This window comes from Artemia franciscana, chromosome 11 (assembly GCF_032884065.1).
Source record: "Artemia franciscana chromosome 11, ASM3288406v1, whole genome shotgun sequence".
NCBI classification, from domain to species: domain Eukaryota; kingdom Metazoa; phylum Arthropoda; class Branchiopoda; order Anostraca; family Artemiidae; genus Artemia; species Artemia franciscana.
The window spans coordinates 4475423-4493618 of NC_088873.1; positions in this window are offsets into that span (position 1 = coordinate 4475423).

Genomic DNA, 18196 nt, shown 5'->3' on the forward strand with positions numbered 1-18196 from the left:
ATTATAATTCGGTTGACTAAAAAAAATGGTTGGCTATTCAATTCAATGGATAAGCTGGTCACTAATTAGACACGGATATTAGACGTTGGAAGAAGTAACTGAACTGTTCAGACCCCAAGGTCATCTAGTCCATTATACCTGCAATGGCGGATATTAAAAAAGAAGATTCGTTTTTTTTTTTTTTTTAGTCTGTTAAAAATCGTGTGAAATCATTTTCATAGCTTTTTAATATTTTCTGATGAAGCCGGGTTTAAAAGGATGACTAAAGTCATTTCAGGTCTTATCACAGAAAGACTTGAACATAAAATTGCGTCTTAGAACTAGATTAGAATGAATAATCAAGTCAAACTTGAACCGAACAGCCACAAACAGAAGTATGGCTGGCACCCCGTAAGCCGCCTAAAGACAAGAGTTTTATTTGCGCTTTACTGAAAACAAAATCATTTTAAAAGTTTTCTCTTTTGCAACGTTAATTAATCCAAAATTGTGAAATAAATTCGATGGACTTAGGCCATTTAACATGCAGTTGAAAAAATTAGAAAAAAGGATTTATTATCTTCAATCGGGTAAAATCGTTTGCATAATTTTGGATATTTTCTTACGAAGCTGAGGATTCAGATTATGAAGATAGAGCATTTCCAAAGGCTGACCAAAGTCATTTCGGGTCCTATCACAGAAAGACTTGAGCAGAAATTGCGGGAATTGAACAGAAACTAGAATGGATAACGAAGTCGTACTTAAAACGAACACAAATTGCCACAAACAGAAGTTTGGCTAACGCCCCTTAAGCCTAAGTTCAGGGTGTCAATTGCACTTTAGTGAAAAATTAATATATTTTAAATGGTTTATTTTTATAACCGTCAAAATCTAAAATTGCTGAGCTTTCGAGATTGCACCCCACTAGCTTCAAAGAAAAAACAAGAAGAAGAAGAAGAAAAAAGAGTCACTTCAGAGCTTCCTATGCAAAAAATTATTTTCCTTGCTGTTCAGGGAAATGACTGTAATTATCCCTTGTATGGTTTTTGACCATGGTGACTCCAATGGTGCAATTTTCATTGCTAAGAAATGACTTTAATTATGTCGTATATGGTTTTGGACCATGGTTATTCCAATGGTGCAACTTTCATTTCTGGGAAATGACGGTAATTATCCCTTATATGTTCTTAGCCATGGTGATTCCAATGGTGCAATTTTCATTTCTAATGATTTTTTCTCCTAAAATATTAAGTGCCAAGAAAGAATGAAAAATAATGAAAGTCCACTTTCTTGTGAAAAGTCCAAAATTCTTTGCAGTATTGCGGTAAAAATTACAATGATAATAGCACTAATTTCTGTAAATTATATTAGCTGCACATCTTAAATTATGTTTAATTATAATTTATTAAATTATAATTTATTAAATTAAATTATGGAGAATATTTTATAAGTAATTCAATTGTGTATCTACACCTCTTCAAAGATGCCAAGGATAATATATCCCATAGGCTCTTGATGTGCCAGAACTGAAGATTTTTAAAAAAGGAGATTTTAAGAGAGATTGAAAGTAAGACCTTTATTTAATGCCCTTCTATATTTGCAGAATTCCGAAAAACAAGTGCTTTACTGAAAAATAACCTTGCTTGAGTTTTTCAGATATTTAAAATTGTATAAAAATATTTATTGATTTCATGGCCTGTAAAAGACTATTGGGATCTCTGTAGATTAGTCTTTTTTTGTGCCAGCTACTTGAGGATTTCCCTATTCCTAATCTTGTGCTGTTGCGTTGGTTTTGTGTTTTCAGTAAAACACTAGCCTTCCAGAATCCTACAAATATGCAGAAATATTACGAGCTAGTTTATTTGAAACAGTTTTCCATAAATAATACGTTGCATAAGCTGCGAAGCAGTAAATTTTTTTAATTTAAGTTTCAACATCGCTCTTTACTTTTATGGAAAACTCAATGTTTTTCTCTTAAAATTAATTGACAATAGGGAGTAAGAAAGAGAGAGAGAGAGGGTGAATGAGGGAGTAATTTTTATTGTTTTTACTGTAGATTAGTTTTTTTTTTCTGCCGGTTTCTTGATAATTTTCTTCTCCTAATCTTACTCTGTTGCGTTGGTTTTGTCTTATCAGTAAAGCGCTAGGTTTTGAGAACTCAACGAATATACGAAAATACTACGATCCAGTTTATTTGGAACAATTTTTTGGATGTTGGATAAACTGCGAAGCAGTAAATTTCGTTAATTTAAGTTCAACTTCGCTGTTTATTTTCATGAGGGAATCGTACGGTTTATTTCTCAAAATTGACTGGCAAAAGGAATAAGACAGAGAGAGAGAGAGAGAGAGAGAGAGAGAGAGAGAGAGAGAGAGAGAGAGAGAGAGGGGGGGGAGAGAATGAATGAGTGAGTGAGACAGAGAGAAAGAAATGAGAAGTAATACCTTTATGTCATTGCCCTTCCTATATTTTTTCTAAATAAAAGTGTTTTGCTGAAAAGAGTTTTTCAGAGAGTTAAAATCGAATAAAAGAAATTGATTTATTTCATGGTCAGTAAAAGACTATCGAGATCTTTATAGATCAGTTTTTTCTGGCGGCTAATTTAGTTTTTTGCTGCTCCTAATTCTTTTCTGTTGCGTTGGTTTTGTGTTTTCAGTAAAGCGCTAGCTTATCAGAATTGTTTTATATGCATAAATATTACGAGCCAATTTATTTGAAATAGTTTGTCAAAAATACATCGGATAAACTGCAATAGAGTAAATTTTGCTAATTCAAAGTCTCAACTTTGCCCTTTACTCTCATTAGAAAAATGTAATGTTTTTTTTCAAAATTAAATGGTAAAAAGGAATAAGACAGAGATAGAGAGAGAGAGAGAGAGAGAGAGAGAGAGAGAGAGAGGGAGAGAGAGAGAGAGAGAGAGAGAGAGAGAGAGAGAGAGAGAGAGAGAGAGAGAGAGAGAGAGAGAGAGAGAGAGAGAGAGAGAGAGAGAGAGAGAGAGACAGAAAGAGAGAGGTGAGTGAGGGAGAGAGAGAGTGTGAGAGACAGAGAGAGAGAAAGTTTGTTACATGACTTTATTTGCACTTTTGAGAGTGTTTTAATGAATTCTGTTCTAGCCATGGAAAGTTTTCGTCTGAAAATATTTTGGCATAAGTAATTTAAATATTAAAGGAACAAAAAAAATTCTTCACTTTATGTCATTTCTGTCTAGTATTAGTTAAAAGAATCTTTCGTCCGGAAACTCTCTATATCAAACAGAACTGATGACAGCCTATTTTCTAAGAAAAGAAAAGCCAATCTGTCTTCTCCAATGTGCAATGTCAGGATATTTGAAAGCAGTCTTTGTTCCATTTTAGACATGCTGTATTTCCAGGAAAAGGACCTAGTTGAAGGATGAGGGTTACACTGAATTAATAAAATACCATATCAATATAATTCGTAGACAAAACTATTGCTCCTTTTCAATTTAGAACCTACGGCCGTAAGCCCAAGGGCCTTAAGCCATAAGGGCCAAGAGTAACCTAATATGAAAAAAATACGAGGCATGGTGTCCTCCAAAAATGTAAAAATGGGGCCCAAAAAGACCTAAACTTTTTTCTGGTAGGCTTAAAACTTACGTCCTTAACTCCTTGCGTTAAGGGGCTTCAATGGAGAAAAAAATGTAAAGAAAATACTGATTTCTCCAAAACTGCAGCGGCAAAGGGCCAAAAAATTTAATTCTAGCATAATTCCGTTTAAAAAATATGTTTATAATCTGTCTAGAAAATATCAATTTCTCTATCTTCTTGTATGATACACATGAGATATTCAGAAGTTGACAAATTGAATTTTTCCTGTTTCTTAGTCAAAGCTCTTGACTGGCTCTCAACTTTCTAAATTTATGAAAAGCAATCCGAAAGTGAGAAATTAGTAAATTATAAATGCTTAAAATGCCTAAAATTAGTAAAACTTTTTTGCCCTCAAACGGTTTTTACAAGACAGATTGACGAAGTCTGAACTAAAATGGATTTGAGAATTTTTTACAATACAAAATATATTAATATCTTATTAAGCTCAGATGAAAGAATCTCAGGTATTTTTTCTACCTGGTGCTTGGTGTTTCAAAATCGATATCCGTGATAGGCTAATCGTTTTTTCGTAAATTTTTTTTTTACTTAACTTTGTACAGTTACATCGACGTTCCAAAAATGAAGAAAACGACAAATCCATTTTTCTGTCACACACAAGGCTTTTGTTTAATAACCAATGGGACAACGACTATATTAAAACCGCTAAATAATATTTTAGACGCTTAAGGATATATCAACTGTGTGTTAAGCGCACTCCAATAATTCCTAGACAAATCATTTTCGGAGATCTTTTTCGGAAGGACTTTTTTTAATGTTGAAAAATCCAGAATGTTCCTGAAATTCTGTGTATTTATCCCTTATATTATCGAATAAAATCTACTAATGTGTAATTTTTTGGTGTTATTTTATACCAATAGAAAGGAAATGATAAGAGGTTGTATTTTATACCCTTTTAAGTATTGATTAGTTACTATCGCTTTTCTTTGTTTTGCTAAAATTCACCTCCTCTTTGCTTGGGTGCATCTTAATTTTGTACGATCTTAGTTACCCTTATGAAAGCCTATCGAAGGTCCCTCTTAACTTGGGTGCACCTTAATATCGTTTAATTTTTTTTTTTTTTTTTTTTTTTTTTTTTTTTTTTTTTTTTTTTTATTGTACTTACACCCGTCCCAAGTTTTAATATCAAGCTTTTCTAATTTTTATTAGCACTTTGCCACAGCCTAAGTCAATTTTACATACTAGGTGAGTGGCACTCAGTGTTTAGCACCCGTTCAGTGTAGGGCCAGCATGTTTTATGAAATATTTGAAAGCTGTTGTACAAAAGTCTCCATAGAGGAGTTTTCAGAGTAGACTGTAGGAGGAAAAAGGTGGGAGCAAAAAGAGTTATACACACAAGATACTAGGGGCGTAGCTCCAACATCCTTTTTGGGGGGAGACAATAGGATCCAAATCCAGACAGTCAAGGGGGATGGGCAATATGATATTTTTTTTCCAAATCATTGGGGGCAGCTACCCCCTCCCCCCCCCCCCCAAACGCCGCCACTGCAAGAAACTGAATATTTGCGCCTAAATTCGGGTTTGGGATCGCTTGTGGGTTTTGGGATTCGGGTTTGGGATACACATTCTGTAATATTAATGGCAGCACATGAAAACATGCATTTCTATGTTTTTTTTTGTTTGCTTTATATCAACGTCAAATTAAATAAGAAAAGTTATAACACCAGATGATGACAAAGTTTGTAATGCTTGCAAGGCAAGAGAGCCAAAAACTCTTGGAGAACCAAAAACTCACCAAAACACTTGGTGAATCCTGAGATTATTGTGATTTCACAGCAAAGTGCAAACTATGCTGTTTGCAGCAAACAGCAACAGTTTTGCTGTTTAGTGCAACTTTGCAACAAATGTGTCCATAAATGTGAATATCATCAGTATTCTTTGAATGGTCCAGTTTCCAAATATCTGTAGCATTTTGTCAAAGTGGATTCGAAGGGAGCTTGGCCCCTAAACTATACAGATTTTGAAATCCTAACATGACATGTAAAAATATCGTAAGTATAATATCTTAACATGAATGAGTAATACGTCAATGAAGCAAAAGCGAGTTAATTGCAAATTAAAAGGTATATAATAAAAATATTCATCCTAGCAATGAAACATCTTGTAATGCTGAATTTTTTTTTTAAATATCATCGGCTTTGCTTTGTTCTTTTATTTTTTAATATTTTCTTTTTGTTATTACCTTTTTTCTTGAAATTATTCCTTTATAGTTGATAGATTTGTAAACAAATCTTACACTTTTTGAACAAAGCTATGAAACCAGTAGCCATAGATAAATTTTTCGGATTTGACACACCTCGGCCCCTGACTTGTTTATAAGAAATGAAACTTTTTTGCTGAATAGAAAATTTTAAACTTGTATTCGCAGATAAAGTGCCTAAACTGTTCTAACTTAATTTGAATCACGTTAAGCGCTCAAGAGCCCTCATGAACAAGATTTAAGTCAATAAAAGTCTATTGTTTCTTGTTCGTGAGAATGCTAGACTTAAACTTTTAAAAGTGTAAGAGATGTCAATATTGACTTTGTAAAATGCGATCCCAAACACCGCCAATCATAGATGTTGACACAAACTTAGATGGAACATGACAAGAAAAGTCAATACTTTAAAAGTATCAAAGCCACGGGAAATGGTGACGGCAGAACAAATGTACATAGGACTATCGTTGTTCTGGTTCCCCCTGAAGACTATTTCCTAGGCTCTATCTGAAAAAATTGCGTCAGAAAATTAAATTTAGATTAATTAAAGATATTAAATGCAATGTTAGTGTCAGAAGGCAATATGCTAATTTTAATTATTTAAGAAAAAATTAGAAAGGTGTTTAATTCAATAATTTGGTTTCGTGATACCTATTCTCGTGATATTTTAGGTTTTTTTAATTTTTTTTAATGCAGTTACCCTCCTATGTGTTCTCTAGCCTTCGCTACTTTTTGAGATTAAATAAAAAAAAACAAGTTTTTGTAACGGAAAGTAAGGAGCGACAATAAAACTTAAAACGAACAGAAGTTACTCCGTATATGAAAGGGGCTTTTCCTCCTCAACGCCTCACTCTTTTCGTTAAAGTTTGACCCTTTCTCTTAACTCTACTTTTTAAAACAGGGAGAAACTTTAGCGTAAAGAGCGTGGCGTTGAGGAGGAAAAGCCCCTTTCATATACGGAGTAATTTCTGTTCGTTTTAAGTTTTAATGTCGCTCCTTACCTTCCGTTACAAAAACTTGTTTTTTTTTTTTTTATTTAATTTCTGGACGTTTTTGAATTAATGCATGTTTTGATCTTGGCTCTCCGCACATAAATAATTAAAACGAAATTTGCATATTAATTAATTGCAATTAATCGGAAGATTTTGAGAAAAAAGAAGCGAGGGAGGAGGCCTAGTTGCCCTCCAAGTTTTTGATTACTTAAAAAAGCAACTAGAACTTTTAATTTTTTACAAACGTTTTCATTGGTAAAAAATATACGTAACTTACGAATTAACTTACGTAACAAACTTCTATATTCGTATGTTTTTATTACGTATATGAGGGGGTTCAGCCCTCGTCGATACCTCGCTCTTTAGACTAAAGCTTAGATTGTGTCCCAATTCCTTAAGAATGACCTCTGAATCACAAAGGCCGTAGAATAAATAGTTGAAATTACTAAAAATACGTTAGCGTAAAGAGTGAGGTATAAAGAGGAGGTAAACCCCTCATATGTGTAATAATTTTTGTTCGTTTTAAGTTTTAATGCTGCTCCTTACTTTCAGTAGAAAAAACTTTTCATATTTATTTTTTCATTGTTTTTTCAAATAAAGCTAGAAAATCCTGCGCCCCCTTCATTGAAATTCCCTTCCCCCATGAGAAGTCTCTCCATGGAAATATCCTCTCACGTAACCCCCCTCCCTCAACTCTCCCCCTAAACCAAAAAATTCCTCCTGAAAACGTCCGTACACTTCCCAGTAACCATTACTATATGTAAACACAGGTCAAAGTTTTGAATTTTCAGCCCCTCCCACGGGGACTGCGGGGGAGTAAGTCGTCCCTAAAGACATAGTTATTAGGTTTTCGACTATGGTGATTAAGATGGCTACCTCAGAATTTTGATCTGGTGACTTTGGGGAAAAATGAGCGTGGGAGGGGGCCTAGGTGCCCTCCAATTTTTGGTCACTTTAAAAGGGCACGAGAACTTTTCATTTCCGTTAGAATGAGCCCTCTCGCAAGATTCTAGGACCACTCAGTCGATACGATCACCCCTGAAGAAAGAAAAAACAAAAAAAAAACAAAAAAACAAACTAATAAACACGCATCCTTGATCTGTCTTCTGGCAAAAAATGTGAAATTCCACATTTCTGTAGATAGGAGCTTGAAACTTCTACAATAAGGATCTCTGATTCGCTGAATCTGATGGTGTGATTTTCGTTAAGACTGTATGACTTTTAGGGGGTGTTTCTCCCTATTTTCTAAAATGAGGCAAATTTGATGGGTATAACTTTTGATGGGTATAACTGATCTTGATGAAACTTGTATATTCAAAATCAGCATTAAAATGTGATTCTCTTGATGTAACTATTGGTATCCAAATTCCATTTCTTAGAGTTTCGGTTACTATTGAGCCGGGTCGCTCCTTACTACAGTTCGTTACCACGAACTGTTTGATTTTAAATGTTCATCTTGTTTGTCTTCATGTGTTTTCTATTTTAAATAACAGTAAATTTTTACCTGGTTTTCCAATTTGTTTTAGTAACACTCGATTAGTTCTGGGATATAAGATTATAGGGATGTCAAAATTAGCTATGATTAAGATGGATACTTTTTAACTTAAGTCTAAAAATTTTCTCTTTGTGCCCAACCTTTTCCATTTTTCTAGAATTTAAATAATTTTTGTTATTTTGTTTTTTTTATCTATTTTTTTCAGTTATGCCAATAAGTCTATTGCAATTCATTGCTTTGTTTCATTTATTGAAGTTTTTTGGCAATTTCAATTTTGTATTTTATATACTCAATGATTTTGATGGGAATAGATAATATATAAATATAAACGGGATGAATTACATTGGACAGCCCTTGCAAAATAAGATGTTTCTAATAAAATAAAAAAAAAAAAAAATTAAGATATGCGTTGCAAAAGGACAATATTTTAGAATCAAAGGAGTCTGAAGAACATACTCTAAAATTTTAAAAGCCAGTAAAATAGCTGCGCCAATAGGTAATGCCAACTTTGTAGCACAGTTTGCCTAGTTTGAACCGAAATCACTCAAGGATTTTCTATCTGAGCGATTCGAGAGCCAAAACAGGGTGGATGCTCCGTCCTCATCCCTTTTAATTCTTCCAACTCTTAAGTGGAAAGATCAGATATTACACCTTTTTTTTTATCAAAGACGTGTGATTAATAATAGTGTGAATAACGTTAAAGATAGCTTCAATCTCAAAAGGCGTTTTTTTGTGATGCTACAGAGAACAGTCGATTGGATTTTATTAACTATTTACAGACAGATATAGCTTATTGAACACAATGAGAATGGTTCCAGATAATTTGTCTGAAAGGGGAGGGGAACAAACCTATAGAAATTTTTCTGGGGTGGAGATGGGTAGGGAAAGATTTTTTCCCGGGACTGTTTCATTGTTATTATGAATGTTAAAAACGCAGTATTAGTATATTTTTATGGGGAGTATCCTCAATCGAACGTGAAAGTACGTTTCATTTAGATGGGCAGAGTTAAACAAAACTATTTGTCAGCTTATCAGTCTTAAAATAGCCATTCTGTGGAGAAGGGGGTTTCATTTAAAGGTTGTATGCTGCCTTTAGTCTGCACTTTTGCTGCCTCTGTATAGTGCTGCCTTTAGCAGCACTGTCTTCAGTACTGCTACAGATTCCCCTATCAGATCATCTCGAATCATTGGAATCATCTCGAATGAACCAAAATAATTTTTGTAACCCAAGTATATAGCGGGCAGGACTATTTTGCAACTTGACTTATGCAGGGCTCATATAGGGAGATGATCAATTTCGATGGAAAAAGGCCTTCGAAGCCAATAACTAGTTAGGATTTTTACCCATTGATCAGATGATCATATAGACAACTTCACTTACCAAAGACGAGGGTGCTTTGGGTATGATAACCACGGAAATAAAAAAAAATATATACAGAATAGCACGATCAATAGCAAAACAATAGGCGATTTAATGGAGAAAAAAAAATCTGTGACTTTTTTGGGAGAATAGGAGCTCAAAGGACAAAATGAAAATCCTGTATCGATTATAGCTGAAACAGGATATCTATGTCATCCCCTATTCCTTTCTTTTAATATTACCTCAGACTTAGCTATGACGGATTAGGATGTGTATTTTGAGAACTTATGGCATAAATAATTATCTTACTTACTTTAGTTTTACTTTTAGTGGGAACCAGACGAAGACTTTCATACAAGGGACCTATGGACTTTGGAATTACTTTCAACAACCACTTCGATCTTTCGACTGCAGCTCCCCAGTGGTTTCTAGCCAGTTTCTGTTCCATCTCCTACCATGCCTACGGAAACCTCCCCAAGGCTAAAGTTCCTCATTGAATTTTTTCAAAAAATTTTATTTCTGAACCCCCCCCCCCCCCGATGTCGTCTCCAGGATGATACTGAATGGTACTCAGTTATCATGATTAAAGTGTCATCAAGTATTTGTCTTTCCGAAGCTGGAGCTATCTCCTTCCCTCTCCCTTCAAACACCCTTGCCCTTATTTCAATTAAATCTATTTATGAAAAATGCATTATAAAACTACCAAATTAAGCGATTGAATTCTTTTCAAATCTTCTGGTACATTTTAGTGCATTTAGGCTTATCGTTAGTTTTGTATCAAAATTAGGCTTTTTGCTTAGGCTGTATCTACTGGCTGCTGTCTTTCACTTTTGGTTTTTCAAGATCCATTCTTGAGATAAACGGTTTACATTCATTTACACGTATCGATTTAATACCTTTGCATAATTTAAATGCAGAACAATTATTCTAATGCTAGAAAAAAAAGTCAATTCTAATCTAAAACGTTTTGTCCATTTATGAGATGTAAATGGTCTTACGGTTGTAAATGTAAATTTGGCAAAAGCTCGGGACTGATCTAATAGTAAATGTTGCTAACCTAGACAGGATATGGTATTGTTCCCAGAAAGCTTTTCATCAGTGGCGTCGTTGAGGGGTGAGAGAGGAGGGGGGTGAGGGGGCAGTTGTCACCTAATAGTTTGAAAACAACTATAATTTATTAAGTAGCTTTAAACTGTTCGGTAGTTGCTTTTAAGTTTCAATTTGCTCTTTGCTTTGAGCATATATTTTTTTTTATTAATCCATGCTCGTTTTTAACATAAGGAAAACAAGAAATATAGGGGTCCATTATGCTTCATAATTTGTTCCGCATTAACATTTTTTCAAATACAGGCCTATTGCCTTTGAAACCTTATCATCAAGAAAAAATGGGAGCCTAGTTAATGACAAAATTGACGAATGTTCTATGCTTCCTGTTTCGTCACATTTACTCAGGTCAATTATTTCCCTAATATTTAAGGTGCTTTTACTTCCTAAAGCCTATCAGTTCAAGATTTGATTCTCTTGTTTTAAAACTTTCAAAAGTGAAAATGAATACGCCCTCCACACTTGCAAATAGGACAAAAATGGAATCATTGAATATAATGATATTCGTACTATAACTAGATAGGTTAAATCAGTTATAGTTTGGTCGTTGAATTTGTTAGAGGGGGATCCACTCCAGGAATATTCTAGTAGTTTTAATTCTTATTTTCCAGTATTTAGTTGAAACTCCGATTCTCTTATTTGTCATTGAAATGCCTAATAAGCACTGGTAACGGCGTATTCCTTACATTTCGAATTCACATACTAACCCCTAAATGTAGAACTGCCTCTATGTATAATATCATACTAGCTTCTTGCTATTTTCACTTTTCTAAATATATTTTTTTTTTAACCAGCTCGAAAAATAGACATAAATGTACTGAGAATTATGGCTGTAATTAGACGCATTTCACACAACTCAACTGCTACTTGTGGGACATTTATCTTTGCATCAGCATGCTGTAAGAGATGTCCGCTGAGAACAGAATAAAATGAATTTAAAAAAAATATGTATATTTTTCTAACAATTTAGAAATTTTGTGTGCACGTATAAGCGGTATCATCCATTATCTTTTTCTATTCTTATCAATTTTATCATATACCACTAGGAGACCGTGTTTTGCTTGTGAAGGGAATTATAGACATAAAAACGATATTCAGTGTAACCCCTCTCTGGAAATGTATACCCCCACACCCTGATTTCCACCAGAAAATTTTGTGTAATTTTTATAGAACTGCATTTTTTAACAAAGATACAAAAGGGAGAGGTAATTTTCAAACTCTGGGAATCATTTTTCCCTTCCAATCGGCATCCCTGGGAATTTTTAATTAGTTTAAGGTTTATGCCACTGTGATGCCAAGATTTAATTCAGATTTTCTGGATATTCTTTGTCAAATAATGCCGAACAGATAAGTTAAAAATTCTAACTTTATTTTTCAAATACTTTCAAATTTGAAATACGGTTGCTAATTAAATGCGGAAAATATGTCACAATATGATGTTCCACAATCTGTGGTAATACTTGGACTTATCCTGTATCTTCTCTGAGACAGCATTATTGTACTGTGTATGATTTTTTTTTGGCTTTATATGGCCTCCTGATATTAATGCTGTTTGTTAATATAAATCTACGAACCCACGAAAAAATCAATTTAATAAAAAATCATACATAATATTTCAACAAATCACATACTAAAAGTTCAGTACAACATATTAAATCTTACAGAATCAAAACCTATTCAAAATTACGAACAAATGGTTAGCGTAATACCAAGGGCTATTAGAAAAGATAGTTCAATGATGAGATTGAGCATCCTTTGCTGGGCGTGGGATTTGGGGGAAGTGGAGGGGGATATGTAGTGCAGCATTAGGGGTAAATCTGGCTGAAAAGGCCGAGTTTACACGGCATTCACCTTCGCCCACCAGAAAGCTTCTTTACGCTATACTACTGTCGTCTGCAGCAGCTCATTGCTGACAATTTTAGTAAAAGCCAAGCCCCACTACTTATATTTGTGATTGTTTAATACATGTTTGCTGTTTATATTGTACTGCGTAATGTTCTTAGTTCACCAAGTAGCGTGTGTGTAAAATAGTCACTTTTCGTCACTACTACTTGAATAGCACCTACTTCAATAGCACCCCCTCTTGCCCCCAATAAAAATAATGTAGCTACGCCTCTGCTTTTCATAATTATACCTTTTTTCTTTTTTCCATGCTGACCAATGGTCTACGCCGCTTCGCGCTACGCCACACTAGCCAGTCAGTTCTCTGCTTTCTTAACAAATTCCTGCAACCGGAGTTGGAAGATATGCTGGCGGTAGCAGGATATTGCGAAGACTGAAGACTCCTTGTCGATGCCCTAGGTGCCTCTGGAGGCACAGGAGGATTTATGGTAAGGTAAGTAGCAATGGTCTCTGCAGCGTAGGTACCTGTCTTGTGATTTTCTGCTTTCGGCGGGGTGTGCAATACTTGGTTGGGGGTAAACTATCCGACGCTTGCTGTGTTTTCACCCCAGATTTCTTTAGTTAACCATTTACAATGGTTAATTCAGTTGCTTTGCTGTTCTTTTCGAAGTAACTCTAATAGCACTGTGACCTACGTGGATCAGTTGCGACTATTGTATTTTATTAATATTATTTATGGTTTTATTTGTTTTTGGTTTATTTTAGTTTTTTATCTTTATTTCTTCTGTGCTGAAGACGCCTCATTTATATACAGGCGAAACAGCCGTGGCGTTTTAGTTCTTCATCTTTTGTCTGTACTGACTGTAGTCTCGTTTTGTTGTTTTTCATTGAATTTTTTTCTCTCTTTCTTTTTAACCATTTAGAGCTGGGTCGACTCTGCGTGAGCTTACAGAGTCAGACCATTGACCCATGTTCAAAACAAAATAACCAGCAACAGCATGACAAAGGTAGATCTAGCGCAAAATCTTCGGGGGAGGTGTACCAAGGTGCCAATAATGGGCCAAATTGACAGTTTTGTTTTGAAAAAGGAGTAAAATAAAGAAAAAACTTAAACAGCACCAGAAAAATCTTCGGATGCCCTTGCCCCCCCCCCTCCGGCCCCTGGATCCTCCCTTGCACCAGGACTTAAAGCCCTGTCCTCAGGGTAGGTATATTTGAATCAAAATTGTGTTTAACGCTGACTTTTAATCCTACTTCGAAGGTGGATCGTAAGAATCCTTACAAAAGTTGAAAAATTAGGATAGTTTTGCAGGCCGCATTGGCCTTCCATAACAAAAACAAATTTGAAGAACAGAAAAAAAAACGAAAAAAAAAAGAATATGAAGAATTAAAAATCTAAAAACAAAATAACTAAGTAAAACAAACAAAAATAACAGATATTTTTAGTCGAAAATCTGGTAAAATTTATTTGATTCGTCCAAATTTTCTTCTATTTTTTCTGGCCGCGTATTCGCTTTGTTCCTCCAGGGTTTTCATCAGCCTTAAGAGACCTGATTCTGTCAAAGCTAAACTAATAGCTTTTTTAGTTCGGGTACTAGTAGGGTTCAAAGTTTTAAAAGTAGGGATTCCTCAAATTATGAAACCCTTATGATTAATTAAGCATAGGTTTCAAAGGCAGCAAATTTTAAAACTACTGAATAAGATACCATAATTAAGCAATCGATCCCAAATAAACCAAACGCATCTTTAATTCCAAATGAATAAATTTTTCAACTTTATTTCTCATGCTACTATTTTTCTCCTGTTGGCTCGAAAGCATCATTGGATCACATTTCGTCCCAAAGCTTTACCCAGTGGCTGGTGTATCTTATTGTGATGTTTTATCCCTATAAACCCCTCTCCATCCTCTTTTCTTCCAACCAACAGAATTTTTCTCAAAAAAACCGTGAACTAACTCCCCGAGGCCATGCAAACGCCACGCCCCTGAATGGTTAGAGACAAAAAAAAGGCTAGCGATCACTATAACACCGGTCCCAAATATCATTCTTGATCTTGACTGATACTAAATGAAAAAAACATTTTTTTTTTAACTGCAAGTAAGGAACGACATTAAAACTTAAAACCAAACAGAAATTATTCCGTATATAAAAGGGGCTGTCCCTTCCTCAACGCCCCGCTCTTGACGCTAAAGCTTTTTACTGTTTTAAAAAGTAGAGTTAAGAGAAAGAGCCAAACTCTAGCGTAAAAAGCGGGGCGTTGAGGAGGAGACTACCCCTTTCATATACAGAATAATTTCTGTTCGTTTTAAGTTTTAATGTCGCTCCTTGCTTGCAGTTAAAAAAAACCTATTTTTTTATTTAATTTTTGAACGTTTTTGATTTAATGTATGTTTTGATTTTGGCTCACCGCACATGAAGAAATAAAACAAAAGTTGCATGTTATTTTTTTTTTTGCAAAATGGCTTTCTAATAGTCTTGATCGGACGATTTTGATAAAAAAGGGGTGAAGGAGGAGGCCTAGTTGCCCTCCAATTTTTCGTTACCTAAAAATATAACTAGATTTTTTTATGAACGTTTTTGTTAGTAATAAATATACGTAACGAACTTCTATAATTGTGTATTTTTATTACGTACTTGAGGGGGTTTGCCCCCGCTTCAATACCTCGCTCTTTACATAAAAGCTTGAATTCTGTCCCAAACCTTGAAGAATGACTCCTGAATCACAAAGGCCGTAGAAAAAATAGTTGAAATTACTAAAATACTTAAGCGTAAAGAGCAAGATCTTGTGGAGGAAACGAGTCCCCTTATATTTGTAATATTTTATTTTTGTTTTAAGTTTAAATGCTGCTCATTAGTTTGGGTTGAAAAAAATTTATTTATTTCCTCATTATTTAAAAGACAATGCAAGAAAATCCTGCACTCCCTTCATGGAAATTATCTTCCAGCATGAAAAATTCCTCCATGGAAAGATCATCCCACTTAACCTCCTCCTCCAGACCCACTCCCACCCCGACACGAAAAAGTCCCCATGAACATGTCTGTATACTTCATAATAACCATTACTATATGTAAACAATGGTCAAAGACTCTGAAGGATTAAGTTGTCCCCAAAGACATAGTTATTATCTTTTTTGTCTATGCTGAACAAAATGGCTATCTCAAAATTTTGATCCGTTGACTTTGGGATAAAAAAGAGCGTGGGAGGGGGCCTAAGTGCCCTCCAATTTTTTGGTCACTCAAATAGGGCACTATAACTTTTAATTTCCGTTAGAATGAGCCCACTCGCAACATTCTAGGACCACCGGGTCGACATGATCACCCCTAGGAAAAAGGAAAAAAAAAACAAAAAACAATCAAATAAACATGCACCCATGATCGGTCTTTTGGCAAAAAAATACGAATTTTCACATTTTTGTAGATAGGAGCTTGAAACTTCTACAGTATGGTTCTCTGAAATGTTGAATCTGATGGTATGATTTTCGTTAAGATTCTATTACCTTTAGGGGTGTTTTCCCCTATTTTCTAAAATAAGGAACATTTTCTCAGGCTCGTATCTTTTGATAGGTGACACTAAATTGAATGAAACTTATATATTTAAATTCAGCATAAAAATTCAATTCTTTTGATATACCTATTAGTATCAAATTTCCGTTTTTTAGACTTTTGTTTACTATTGAGGCTGGTCGCTCCTTACTACAGTTAGTTACCACGAACTGTTTGATACCTGGGGGCAGACAAAGGATGGGGGGGGCAATACAACGCTTATTTGTAGTAATTTATGTTTGTTTTAAGTATGGCTTTGCCTCTCATTTAAGTAATATTTGTTTTAGTTTATATTTATTAAGGTTTATAAGCTCTAGAATAATTGATAACTGTTTGATCTCTGCAATAGTTGCACTTCGGTCTTGATTTAGAAACTTGTTAAAGGTAGGGTTAAGAATTCATTTAGCTTCGTAGCGAATTTGTATTTGAGTACGAATTTAATCGTATTTTTAATTCATATGTTACAGTATATCGTATTTTAAGTAGAAGTAAGTTTCGCTGGTAAGATACTTCGAAGATTTATCTAAAATTCAAAACATCTTAAAAAAAGGAATCATTTATAAGAAATCATAAATTTAATTTTGGTAAGTTTTTTGCAGTTCATATCATTGACCTACCAATACAGTCTTAAAGAAGACAGAAGCCGTCCTGGCCCCCCTCTTGCGGGCCCCTTGAAGAGAGACATTATATTTTATTTTCTGGTTAAATGATTTTTTCATATTCTGTTTAGTTCAAAGTGTTGATGTTTCCAATTAAATCTGTGCCTATATCATTTATAAGCAATGTTTTTTTGTTTTTAAACAAAATTAAGGTAAATTCTTTGCAGTTCACGTAATTGACTTACCAACAAAGTGAAAATACCACTCGTTACTTTTTTTTATGCTCTTTACGAATATAACAATCGCTTCTGCGGCAAATTCTAATTTAAGAGCTTTTTGACCTAACCTAACCTAACCCAAACTAACCTAACCTAAACTAACCTTATCCTAAATAATTTTTGCACTGAGAAAACATAGTATTATTTTGTCGAAAATGACCGATAACTCATACTTTAATCGAAAATTCGTCATTTTTAAGAGCTCAAAAAGTGCAAGCTCAAAAATTTACGGTAAAAGCGATTATAATATTCGCAAAGAATATAAAAAAGGCATCGAGTGGTTTTTTCACTAAACATCGTGTGCAAGAACTAGGGTAAATATTTTCACATTGAAAGAAATACAAATATGCCGATTGAACAAATAGATGCAAATCATAAGAATTTGAGAAGAAATAGAATTACTTAAATGAAGAGAAAATATTTGCATTCATTCTCTTTTCATGGTTTTAGCAAAAGGCTAAAAATCCTGCAAAAATTGCCCATCTATATATTTGAAAATCCTCCACCCATAGGAGCTTGGACACATATTGTCAAAGTCAAGATTAGAATTGAATTTGAAACGAAACAATTACTTAAATGAAAGAGGGGTAGTTTCATCCGTTCTCTTTTATGGTTTTTGCAGACTCGAGATAACAACCTGGACATTTTTTGCAAAGGAGCCACCACTAAAACAAAAGTGTTAATAGCGTGAGAGTGTAAAATCAAATTGAAAACCCAGTTATCAATTTGGGTATAAAATGGGCCTAAGCTCGGGTCGAATACGCTTCAATTGAAACCCAACAATTTGATTTATAAGCACTTAAGGTGCTATTTAAGCTTTGGGTGAACTCACTACCCAAGCAGGGGGCTGTATAAAAACCATTTATGGTTCCAAATTTCAGCACCTTTTTAGTCGGTACTTTATACGTTGGGGTTTACCCAGCAAAGTTAAATATTTTCTTGGGTGTATGAAGCAACAATTAGAAAGGCTGAAGTAAAAGGAAGGGTATTGGGTGCTGGATTAATTTGGAGATATCCCGCTGAAGATAATTATATACCAGGGTGCAGTTAGCGGAACTTTCCTACTATTAGGAAGGTACTTAAGGGAAAAAAGATAATTCATCTAAAAACCTTTGTCTTGATATTTTAAGTAATCAGACTAGACCACATAAGGGTTAGATGTGCCGCAGAGGCCAGCTAAGCAGTTACCT